At 39.9% G+C, this 13,329-nt stretch overlaps 1 non-coding gene across 1 annotated transcript; it reads left to right on the forward strand.

The window, feature by feature from the left end:
- Positions 1 to 914: 914 nt before the first annotated feature.
- On the forward strand, positions 915 to 1,021 carry LOC127089549 (small nucleolar RNA R71). The gene has a single exon (XR_007791128.1). It is a non-coding gene; the product is annotated as a small nucleolar RNA R71 (small nucleolar RNA).
- Positions 1,022 to 13,329: the final 12,308 nt, after the last annotated feature.

The raw sequence follows: 13,329 nt of genomic DNA on the forward strand, positions 1-13,329 counted from the left end.
CAACTATTTCCAAATTTGGTAACTTTTCCAACTCCTAATTAAATGATGAATCCATGATCCAACCTTGATCAAATTTCACATGTAGACTTCCTTAGGCATGAATTTTGAGATTCCACTTTCAAAATGTTGGGAGTTGACTTTTCTGCCCCCACAGTTGACTTTTCCCAATCTGTCTGATTTACGATTCCATTGATCAATTGAAGCACCTCCGACTCAAATAAAGAGCCGATTTTTCGCATGTAGATCCTTGTGGACATGTGGAGGGCCATGGAAATGAGTTTCACTCAAGGAATCAAAAATAAACCGATTTTATGCAAAAACCCTAGTTTTAGGGCAAAAATGACTAGGAACTGATTGCACTGATTGCCAATGGATCTTTCTGTGATAATTGCGGATCTTCTTAGGCCAAAGTGCCTCTATAATCATGACATGAATGAGCCCCTTCACCTCCAACCAAACCTTGTCTGTTGCAGATAGCCATGAAACCCTGATTTTTTGATTAAATCCATATGCACACTCTGAGAGCTCTGAATCTTCCACTGATGAACTGAGGACCATAATAAGACATATGGAACCCCTTGAGACCCTTGAGACTTGTATATTTGGAGAATGAAATTCAATTCTCAGTCTTTCTCTGTGTAGGCTCCTTCTGTTAAGGAGTGATCAATAAAACCCTGATTTCCCAAGTCACTGATGCAGTATGCAATGAGTATGACCTAGTATGATGCTAATGCAATGTGAAACACAATCTCATGCTTCTAAGAAAAATGAAGGGTAAATTTTGGGGTATTACAAGGGCACTAGGTACAGGATAAGGTTTGTTCATCAGAGCACCGCTTGCGGCAGCGTCGATGGTCATCTTTGTGTTATAGTGAAGTCCATTATAGAAGGTTTGAATGATTAACCAATTTTCTAAACCATGATGTGGGCATGCTCGTAACAACTCTTTATATCTCTCCCAAGTTTCGAACAACAATTCTCCTTGGGTTTGGGTAAATCTAGTTATATGGTTTCGAAGAACGGCGGTCTTACTCGGGGGAAAGTATCTAGCAAGAAAAACTCTTATAAGGTTATCCCAAGTCGTAATGGAATTGGGTGGAAGGGAATCTAACCATGATAGGGCTTTATCTCTGAGGGAAAAAGGGAATAATCTTAAACGTATTGCCTCAGGAGAAGCTCCATTGGTTTTAAAAGTGTCTGCTAATTGAAGAAATATTTTTAAATGTTGGTTTGGGTTCTTAGTAGCGAGACCCGCGAATTGTCTCTGTTGCACTAGTTGCAACAGGGATGGTTTAAGTTCAAAATTATTAGCTGGAATGGTTGGGTTTACTATACTAGAACTAGGTTCTTCATTAGATGGTTGAGAGAAATCTTTAAGAGGTCTTTGGTTTTGATCTTCGGCCATAGCTCTCTTAATTCTATGAAAGAATAAACGTGCGCGAGCGTAACGTTCAGGTTCCGCCAAAGGGTATACTAAGCTTAAACTTCTGGTGCTGCGAGTTCTTCGCATTGACCGGCGGGAAATAGTCTAAGTCTAAACGATATAACAACAGGAAAATGAAATTTGACGAAATTGGTCCCCGGCAACGGCGCCAAAAACTTGATGCGGTGTTTCGCAAGTATACGAACGCGTCAGAGTAGTATAAAAGATTGTCGAATCCACAGAGACCAAGTGTCAATCTATCGTTATTTATTGTTATGGTGTTTATCAAAGGCAATCAAAATAGGTGTTTTTTAGAGTGTGCAATGAAAAGTAAAGTATTGAAATAATTTTAATTAATAAAGACAGGGTCGAATGTAATTCACGTAATCAATTAATAATCCAAGTACTTGCTAGTAGAGCTACTTATGGGCAGTGTTTCCTACTTTGAAAAGAACTAATTTAACAGGAATTGTCGCTTTCGCGTATTCAGAACCGAGTTGTACTGCCTAATCAAACCCTCTTATTGTCACTTATAAAAAGGTGCGCATTGCGTTAGAGTAGTAAACTTATTTTTAAGAAATATAGTATCTTGACTAAGTTGAAAAGTATTATAACCTGGATTTCTTAACCAAAAGAGGTTCTCTCGAACCAGACTCTAAACTTATAAACGCGTCCGAAAATAGTTTTAAAATCTCTTTTCTTCTTAATGTTAAAATCTCCTAATGAACTAAACAAAGCGCTTTCGCTGTTTTTGAAATAGTTAAAAATAATTAAGTTTAAAAGGACGTTGGACGGCTTTCGATCTTACCCAACGGAATTGAAATGCGGGAAAACTTAAGTTGAAAGTTAAAATAGCCCTTAAGTGTTTCTACGAACAATTGTACGGATTATCGGTTCAATTACGATCCTTATATTCTAACCTTATAAATTTAGCTAGACATGGTAAAGTAAAAGTGCATTAAAATAAATAAAAGTAGTGCGAGTGCGGAAAGTAAATAAAAGTAGTGTGAGTGCGAGGAAATAAATAATTTAAAGCGAGTGCGAGAAATAAATGAAAGTAAAGCGAGTGCGAGGAAATAAATAATTTAAAGCGAGTGCGAGAAATAAATAATTTAAAGCGAGTGCGAGAAATAAATAAAGTAAAGCGAGTGCGAGAAAATAAATAAAGTAAAGCGAGTGCGGGAAAATAAATAAGATAAAGACAAGTAATAAAAACCTGCTCCAATCGGAGGGTTGAATAAATTGCAAAGCGGAAATGAAAATGGCGGCAGGATTAACTTCCTTCCAAAGTGCTCCAAACTCGATTACAGACTTTATCACAGACTCGATTACACAATTGTGGTAACACTCCAATGCGAAGCGATTACCACTTTATAATACTGAATATATGCCTAAGTGAAACAAAGTTTCTCTGAGTTTGCCTCTGCTCTAAGTTTGGATGATTATAAAAGTGATTTCGAGTTTCTATTTATAAGCAAGTAAAAAGATGGAAATGACAAGGATGCCCTTCAACTTTAAAATGGAAGGGAAAAACTTTCCTCTTGTGGCGCCCGCCACAAGGCCATGGCGCCCGCCACAAGGCCATTTTGAGGCGCCTTAGTGGAAGTAGTGGGGAACGTGGCAGTTGAGGGAAGTTGAGCTTGGACACATCATGGCAGGGTCTGTGGCGCCAGCCATGGGGTAGGCCACAAGTGCAAAATGCTGAATTTTAGGGTTTTTAGCTCTTTTTCACTCCTTTTCTCGATCAGGGCTCCGATTAAAGTAAAAACCTGAAAACAAAGGAAAACATAGCAATAACACAACAAAATGATAATAAAATAACTAGAATGCATGTGAAATCGGAGTCGAAAATACGGTAAATTTCAGTGTTATCAAACTCTCCCACACTTAAACCTTTGCTTGTCCTCAAGCAAAACATTAAAAAGCTCATAAAAGAAAATTTGTGTAAACGAGTGCTTCAGGTAAAAATTCTAAGTTCAAGTCGGGATGCAGTGATAGGTACTAACTGAGTGAACTAAGGGTATCATGATGACACTAATCCGCAAATTCGGACATAAACTTCATTCCTATATTAACCAACCCATATTATCCCACAATACCTAGGCCTGCCTCTTCATCTCTTTTTGTGTCCTTTTCATTCAGGCGCAATTACATTAAGCCCGTTATCCGTACATGCTTCATAGTAGAGTGGCCTATTAGTGATTATGATCTGAGCATGGGATTTCTGGTACATAATTATGTGTAAACCCTTTTATTGGACCCAACTGTAGTTGTGGGGGATCGGATCGTAATCCGCCCTACCGAGTTCAGTGCCAGATACCTCTGAACCAACCAACAGTGGGTAAGTTTTTCTTTTTTTTCTTTTTCTTTTTCTTTTTGTAGCAATTTTTTACAATTCTTTGGTTTAAATGACTTTGTGAGGGTCACTTATACCGGAGTTGCCTTTTTGATTTCTTTTATTTTTTTGTTTTTCTAGATCATTCACTTATTTGCATCGGTCCCCTACGTAGAGGATGCGTAGGCCGGAGCTGACTGCTGAGATAAACTACTGAGGACTTATACGGAAATGATGATTAAGGCCATGGTATATGGGGTTTCGGGAGTGGTTCCTATATTTACGAAGTCTATGGTGCTAAAACAGATACTGATGTTTCGCAAAGTTCTCCCAAGTCACCGCATCCTTACTCAAAACATGTCTTTAAAACCTGAAAACTTCGGAATAACACTATTTTCTTTTGCAAAAAAAATTTGGTGGGGCTAAAGGTATGGGGAGGTAGGATTGTACTAAAGATATACTGTATTTGGTGACTCGTCAAACTCATGCATTATACTAAAAAGCAAAATAAACAACTAAAAGGAAATAACAATAAATAAACTATCTAAAAACAGCAAAGAAAAACGATAAAGGAAAAACGAGAAAAGCAATAAAGAAAAGACGATAGAGTCTCCTCCCACACTTAAATCGAACATTGTCCCCAATGTTTCGAAATAAGATAAGGGAAGAGTTACCTGACAACCTATTGCTGACCACTAGTGCCCTCGCCATCCTGAGGTGGACGACGGGATCGGGTACTACGACGGTCTCTCTGATCCATCCTCGCCTGCAGGGCATCCTGAGCGGTCCTCACCTCTCGAAGGTTACCCATAATGGAACCTTGAGTAGCTTCAATGAGTGCCATGTGTCTCTGGTGGTAGTGTTGCTGACGGGCTTGTGAATCTGTGATCGTTTGCAGAGACAGTAGAACAATGTCATAGGACTTGTCTGTCCTCCGCTGCGACTCTTGCATGAAGCTCATGTTATTCACCAGCTGTTGTTGGATGGTAGAGAGTAGGTCGTCACGCCTTTGCTCTCTAGCCATGTGGTCACGCCACATCTCCTTTGTAATATAGAAGCCAGGAGTGGTACCTGCAGAAGGAGAAGATGGTGCGGTGTATGGTGGTGAAGGATGATGGGGGGACATATGGGGTACGGGAGATCTCTCTCTCCGATCCTATTCATCGTCAGTGTCATGTCCCGCCTCATCAGGAATGTTAAGAGGAAGAGGACCCAAAGCGTAGGTCCAATTCCTTTCATCTCGTACGCCTGTACGTCTAGTGCACGGTAAAACAACAGATGGGATGGCTACACCATGAACCATAAACATATAGCCTCCTTCTCTCCTCGAACGACACAATTTCATGTCTCTCAGAAATTTTAGGTTAATTGTGCGAGGAGGTAAGGGTTCTAGGGTAGCCATCTCATTGTTCAGGTTAAGCGCCCGAGCAATAGATGTAATCAATCCACCAAAAGAAATCGGTCCCGCTTTATTCAAAGTTAAAGTCATATGAGCAAGCATGAACGGGACCGAATTAATACGTCTATTTGTGAGGCTTCCTTGTAAAAATAGAAGCTCTCTAGCATTAACCTTATTTGGATTCTCCCGGCCAAAAATAGTGCATGCCAACAGATATCTAAAAACTCTGATGGTCGGGTTATGGATAGTTGAGGCAAGAACTCCTTCAAAAGAGTTTATGGAGGTGTTTGATAAACGCTCCCAGAAGGAAAATACCTCAACAGACCATTCGGAATCCAAAGGGGCCTCACAAATAGCACCGTCCCCATGAGGGATTCCTAACAAGCTGGCTAGTTCGTCGGTACTGAATTCGTATTCAACAACAAACATTCTAAATCTGACAGTACCATTGGGAAATTTCTTTTTGGCAACTCGTTTTTCAAATTTCTCTTTTAAAAGTGGCGCTACGGAACAGACGGTTCAAACAAGTTCCATTGGGTTATATACAGTTTCAAAGTACTTTTGGAATGCTTGGATTTCTTCAGAATGTGTAACCTTACCCTTGTAGACGTTTTCCTGCAAAGATGAAAAGGCCTTCGTTAGACGTTCCTTGATTTCAGCAGTAGTAAACATGTTCTTGGAATAGAAATCTGTCCACCAAGTGGCGAACCCATTGGTAAAGTGGAATGATGGTTGGTATGCTATTAAGTGAAATTCAGCAAAGTTTGCATGGAATTCCTTGTGTGTTGCAATGTCTCGAGCGCTCCAATCAGTCCCTACACAGCATATCTCGCACTTTCGATTGAATAGAGAGACATGAATGAGTTGACACAACCCAAATTATCGAGAGACAAAATTAGGTTGGTAAGCCAATAAGCAAACATGGCTCTTTATTGGCAAGATCCTTGAAACAAGCAGCCTTGGGGAAAGAAATGCACGCCATATATCTTTGATCTCTGTGTTGGCGTCCTTAACAGCATCTTCAAGCGAAGCAGTGAACCAGGAAGGACCATGGGTTCGACTGGCAAATGGAGCCATCGAAGGAGAAAAATTGTGACGCTTCGAGAATATCAGGGTATATTTGGTGAGGGAAGTTTGCAGATTGTCAACATCATCAATTGGAGTCAACTGAAGGAGTCGGGTGCCTTCAATGCTTCGATTTACTATCTTTGGGGCTTTTTCATCAACATTTCTATGTGTTGGCAAAGAGGGTTCGAAGGTGGCATTGAGCCACAATTGAATAAGCCAATAAGGCCCAGATAGTAATAAGTTTGTACCAGCTTTATACTCCTTTAACTTGGCACTAACAGACCCTAGACTCTCATACAAACTAGCCAATAGAAGTTCACTTAAACACACCTTTTGACCAGCGTGCAATTGATTAGCAAGTGTTAGAAATCTCTTTGCAACTTGCAGAGATTTACAGCAGAAGAAAAACTTGGATAACCACAGACCCAAGAACGCTATATGTTCTACGTCGGGAACTTCTTCCCCATCAACATGATATAAACTAATATAAGTGCTGAACGAAGCATTCTTGACGTTAAAGTCAATTAAGTTTTTGCAATCTTGATAGGGGTCGAAAGTTTCTCCTGTCGGAGGGAGTCCAGAAATAGCAACTATGTCGATGAGCGTATGAGTTATCATTCCACATGGGAGATGAAAAGTATTATACGTACTATCCCAGAAATACAGACTAGATAGTAACAAAGGTTGGCAGTAGCTAAACCCTAATTTCGACATCTGAATCAGGTCGAAAATGCCCAATTCTTTCCAAAATTGAGCTTTCTTTTTCTCAACTTTTGTCAACTAAGCTAAATAAGATTTGTCTAAAGTTGGACAAGAATGAAAGGGTCTGAAACAATCAGTAATATAATCTAGTTGAAAAGCCTCTCTTTCTACACTAGGAGCTGAAGAGGTATCATCAGAGGTTTTTTCCTTAGCGGACTTAGTGGATTTTTGGACTGAATCTTCAACATTTCTAGAGGAAACAATTTTGTTTGCTATGGGTTTTGTAGTGTGATAACAAGGAAAAAACTCTACGCATTTCTCTAAATGTCCTTCAGGAACTAATGGGCCTAAAAATCCTAAAGTATTTCCAGAAAGTAAAGAGGGAATCATTACCTGGGAAACATATATTGCTTTCTGTTCTTTGATGAGTTTTGGAGGAGTAATGTACTCCCGATTCCCAACAGTTATGATTCTGCTTGTTGGACTGTTTTGAGAAGCAGAACTCTTTGAAGATCCAGCGCCTTTAATATTCTTTGATTTCTTCTGCTGTTTATCAGAAGACATTGTTATGGGTTTTTGAGGTTTTGAAAGATTAGGGTTTTGAGGAAGAAGAAACGTTTCAGAGAAGTTTGGAGATGAACTCAGGTTGAAGATGAAGATTTTCGCAAAAAAGGAAAAAGGAAGTGACAATGGGCTTTTATAGTGTTAACCTACGAGCTGGTTGGTTACACCTTGCAAAGGTAGTGGGCCACGTGGTGGCTTTTCTGTGAAGAAGGTGCATGGATTACTGTTCATTCTTCTTGGAAGTTGAAATTCATGATGTTAATAACTGCACGCACGTCTTGATGAGACGTTTTGAAAAAGTAAGTCATGATTGACTGATAGTTATGGACTTTTTAGATCTATGAAAGGTCTCTGGTCAAATCTAGTGATTACAAGAAATGCCCATTTCTGCATTGATTCGAAATAGACATTTATTGGGGGCAATTTGTTAGCTGGAGATTTCGACCATTAGGTTGAAGTTCTTTGAAAATATTATGTTTTGGAGAATAATATAAAAATGGCTTTGTGAAGCTATTTATTAAATCCTTTTCTTGGGAGAAAGGACCTTTTTGTCGAAGCTTAAGACTTAGAAGATTTTAGGATCTCTACAAGTTCTCTTCGACATCGGCGTTTGGCAAATTCGAAGCTTCGAGCGGGAAAGATTTGAAATTCGAACGAAGTAGTTTCATCAGGCGAACGCGTGGAAGCATCTGAGACACGCAACGCTTGAAAACGTCGAACGTGGCAATCATCTGTGTAGAGACCGTTAGGGTCGAATTGTTATAAATAGGAGTCTTAGTTTTTAGATTTCGTGTGTTCAAACTGATATACAAAATTCACTTAAAATACTCAAAGTACCGGAGCGAGAGAAACGAGTCTTTGCTGAAAAATGTATGTACGAAGAACACCATGATTACATTTCATGTTATCTTTTTAATGCAAGTTACTTAAATTAAACCATTTACTGTCTTTATTTATACTTAAGCCTTCTGTCGAATTGCCTTTATCTTCAAAGTCTTTCATCATTGCTTTTACCTTTACATTTACATTTCGTCAAACCTTTATTTCCAGCATCTTTCAAACTTAAAACCTTTTACTTCAAGTTATTTATCTTTACTTTTTCCAATTACCTTTGTTATCTTTAAAAAAGCCCCTTTTACAAAATTACTTCCATTTATCCTTTATATTTAAAGTCATAATCCTTTAGATTTCGTTTAGAGTTTATTGTCGAAACACCTTTTACTTTGTACCATTAACGCTAGAAAAAGAACCCTAATTACCATTCATAAACCAGAAACAAACTTAATCATGAATCAAATCACCATAACACTAGTTCTTGAGACACATGTCCTAGGATCAATCTAGTCGATCCTATAAGTTACCAAGATTAATAATATTGGAGGACTAGCGGTTGTTTGTCAGAAATTACTGGTAAACAGAACGTGATATTGAAAATAGTTGGACCTATAGTGGTTGGTAAGTCAACCTCTCCTATCACTGCTCGCCTTGAGCCATCAAGTGCCTTTACGATTAGGGAGCTGGGCTTCATACTTATCCCTTCTATTGGTAGCTTTATCAATGTTGTCTTCGGCATGACATTCAATGAGGAACCTGTGTCTACCAACACCCTTGACAATATAGTATCTATGCATTTCAAGGAGATACGGAGAGCCTTGTTATGGTTCTTTCCCTCAATCAGTAATTCGTCATCATTAAAACCCAAGAAATTTCCAGTAGTCACACAAGCTATCACGTCATCAAACTGTTCTAGCGTTATGTCCTTTGTGATATGAGCGGCGCTCAATACCTTCAACAGCGAATTCCTGTGTGCTTCTGAGTTAAGTAGTATAGATAACATGGAAATTTTGGAAGGTGTTTGGTTTAGCTGGTCCACCACCTTATAATCGCTCTTCTTGATTATTCTCAAAAACTCCTCAGCCTCCTCACGAGTGACAACAGCTTTAGGAGACAGGTGCATGTCTTGCATTCCTTGATTAGGGATGGGGATCTGGATAGCAGCCTCCTTCCCTTTAGCTCTTTCAGAAGTATCAACAGTTCTTGGTGCGAACACTCGGCCATTGCGCGTCATTCCTGTTGGCCCCACAATTGAAGTGACATTTGGTTCGTTGATCATCAAAGGTTGATCTTCCTGCCCCTGCTTAAAAGCTCTAGGTTGATATACCCATGGGACTGCCTTCTCATCTTTATATTCGAATGGTGATGGGGACTCTATCACCAACGGGCTTATGGGTATTTCTACTCTAACCTCATCATAGGGGATGTCCACTACGATTATCTCTTCCTGGCGCTTGCTCTTGACACAATAATTTATCTATAACTCGCCTTGATCCAGCATTTGTTGTATAAAAATCCTCAACTCTTTATTATTCTCTTCATCAACCAGCTCCTCTGGGATCAGACCATTCTTCAGCAATTGTGCTCCTATCGTGGTGATAGGGGTTTGAATCTCTTCAACCTTATAGATCAATTTGCCTTGATCACTCTCCTCAATGACACTGACGGAAGCGTCCTTATGCGTTGGCATAGGGTTGGTGTTCATGTTCGGGCGTCTTGGAGTGAATGAGACGACTTTCGCTTCGATCAAGTCTTGTACCCGATTTTGAAATGCAAAGAAATTCTCCAAGGTATGACCAGGTTCTCCCATGTGAAACTCACAATGGGCGTTAGCATCGTATCCGGGTGGATATGGAAAAATAGTTGGTTTTAACTCCCTCAATGTTAGAAGGCCCTCCTTTTGCAAATATGAGAGTATCTGACTATAAGGTACTGGTAGGGGATCAAGTTGCCTTCTTGGAGGTCTTGGCTTTAATTGTCTTGGTGGTGCTGTATTTTGCTGATGATGATGTTGTTGATGTTGTGGCTGATACATTTATTGTTGCTGCATTGGCTGTTGATAGGGTATAGGCACCACGGCGGCGACTTGACCATATGAAGTTTGTTGCTTCCCTTTATAGTTTCTGGATATGGCATTTGTTTCACCTTCTCTTTTCTTCGGGAAACCTCCAGAATACTTCTTCGATACGCTAGGGGTTGTCACCGCTCCTAGAATCTTTCCATCCCTTAATCATTTCTCTATGCGATCTCCAATTGTGACTAGATGTGCGAAATCAGATGCTGCACTGCTCACTAATCTATCAAAGAATGGGTCCTTCAAAGAGTCTACAAATATTCCGGTCATCTCCTTTTCAGACAATGGTGGTTCTACCTGAGCAGCCAACTTTCTCCATCGCTGGGCGTATTCTTTAAATGACTCACTCTCCTTCATAGCCATCCCTTGCAACTGCATTCGGTCGGGTGCCATATCTAAGTTATATTTGTACTGACGGAGAAATGCGTCAGCCAAATCCTCCCAGCTTTGAATCCGCCCTTGCTCTAAGCTCATGTACCATCTCAGAGATGCCCCACTCAGACTGTCTTGGAAACAATGCACAAGTAGTTTTTCGTTTTCAGTATGAGCAACCATTTTTCTGAAGTACATTACCAGGTGACTTCTTGGACAAGTCTATCCTTTATATTTCTCGAAATCAGGAGATTTAAATTTAGTCGGGGTGACTAAATTCGATACCAAACGCATGTTCATGGCAGAAGCACCGAAGATATTGTTTCCTTTTATGGCTTTGATTTTCTTTTCCAGGTCACGGAGCCTATCTGCAACAGGATCTGGAAGTATCTTAGGTTTTGGTTGATCATGCATATAGAATGCATCATAATGGTCATCTCCAATTTTAGATCCATGATGAGTAGACGTATCAGAAGGTTCTGCACGGTCTCCATCTCCTTTGCCTCCTACCGGTATCTGAACCAATCTCTTCTTGGTGGGGACGTAACCTTCATCTTGGGGATTCAGACCTGGCGTGCTATCATTCCTTTTTGCCCTAGCTTCTTCCTCCCCACTCCTCTCTCTCTGAGCGATCGTGAGCATTGTCTCCAACAGCTGATCCATCTTCTCCTGGATCGTATTGATGTATGTCCTCATGGTAACCTGATTGGCCTCAACTTGCTCTAATGTCATCTTGTATTTGCTTTACGTCTCGTATTGGTGTTGATTAGTCAGTGTGGCTAGATAAAGGGTAAAAAGGTTGGGTAAGTTTTTTTGAATTTTATGAAGCGTGATGTATAATGAAGATGCGAATGTTATGCATATTTTATTTTCAGGGAATCATTTGGTTTCATTAGTTGTTAGTAATTCGAAGAAACAATAAATACTTAGAATAGCAATAATGAAGTAATTTTTAAACGTCATTCATTTAAGTACATAACATAGGGGTTCAAAGAAGGCCATAGTTCAAAAGTAAATTTGTTAAAGGAACAAAATACAAGACATAAGCAAATTAAACAGCTGGCCTTCTGGCCTGAAGTTCTTCTAGTTCCTTATTGAATCTCTTCAGCAACCCTTTACAGAGCAGAATGAAACTGATTATGGCTGGAGGAGTGTTATCTTCCTTCAACTCTTCGACTACGTCTCTCAACTTCCATGGCAATTCTTTAGCCACCCAATTACAGAATCCTACTAGCCCACCGAGTTTTGCATGGAACTTATCCCTATCTCCTTGTAAGAAGTCTATGGTCTTCTTAAAGGATTCATAATCCTCAATCACATAGTCTCACTCTTTCAACCATATGGAACTGTCTTGGCGTAATGTCTCTAGCTGGTTCTTCCAATAGCTGACAGACTCCCTTGCATCTCTTACTTCTCGACACTTCTCCTCCCATATCATGGGTGACACCCTAGAAGCTTCAGTGGCTATTTTCTTGAATCGGCGCTCCTGATCTACTTCAGCCTTTGCATGACGAACATAATTGGTGAGCCCTTTTATCTGAGCCCCAAGTGTGTCCCTTATCGTCTTGTTTTCCTTCGTGGCTAGATGCCACCAACACTCATTGTCTTGACATTCTTTCTGAGCTTGTCGTAGTTGACCCTTAAGAATATCCAAACAATGATCAGCTTGTTCTAATCCCACCTTGATCTTTTTCCTCTTATGCTCCTCATTGTTGAACTTTTCCACATGGGCTTGAAGTTGTGCCTCTTTTCTCTCAAGCTCCCATTTCATATTGTTTTTCTCATTGATGGTTTGTTGGAGTTTTATCTGCGGCTCTTCATTCTCTTTTTCTAGCTTTTCCATGATGGTCTTGAGTTCCTCCATTTCTTCAATAGGGACATGGGTGAGCTTAGGTTCAGGAAGAGGTATAGGTGTCCGAATGACAAATGGCATTTTAATCATATGCACCCTTTCCTTTACCCACTGAAAATATGGTTCTTTTGTAATCCCATTTGCTCTCCCTAAATCAACTTTCCCTTTATGATTGACATTCTTCCAAGCTTCTTTGATTCGCTGGAATAAGCTAGGATTCTCAACCCCAAAGTCAAGTAGTAAGAAAGCTTCCAAAGAATTTGCCTCTGGAGGGCCTTCCATTGGGTAGCCAAGTTGTCTGAGTGATAGAACTGGATTAGCATTCACACATCCTTGAGTTCCAATAAGTGGTAGATTTGGGAAATCTCCACAACTGAATATGATATATGTTGATGTATTCTTTGGAGTACCAAGAGAGATCTTCATATCATAGTGATCCTAATCTCTGAGGCCAACTAACATCTGTCTGTTTAACCCAAGCACCTGTCTTCGGAAGATGTTCTAGAAACCACTTATATAATAAAGGAGCACAACAAGCAATCAATCCCTTCTTCTTTGTATTCCTATGACTTATGTAATAGTAGACATCGGCTAACAAAGTGGGTACTGGGTTTCAGTTAAGGAAAACACAAATGGCAACCATGTCTACGAAACCATCCATATTCGGGAACAGGACGACGCCATAGATGGCCAACGCAATAGCAGA

The sequence above is a fragment of the Lathyrus oleraceus genome, chromosome 5 (genome assembly GCF_024323335.1).
Source record: "Lathyrus oleraceus cultivar Zhongwan6 chromosome 5, CAAS_Psat_ZW6_1.0, whole genome shotgun sequence".
Classification (NCBI taxonomy): Eukaryota; Viridiplantae; Streptophyta; class Magnoliopsida; order Fabales; family Fabaceae; genus Lathyrus; species Lathyrus oleraceus.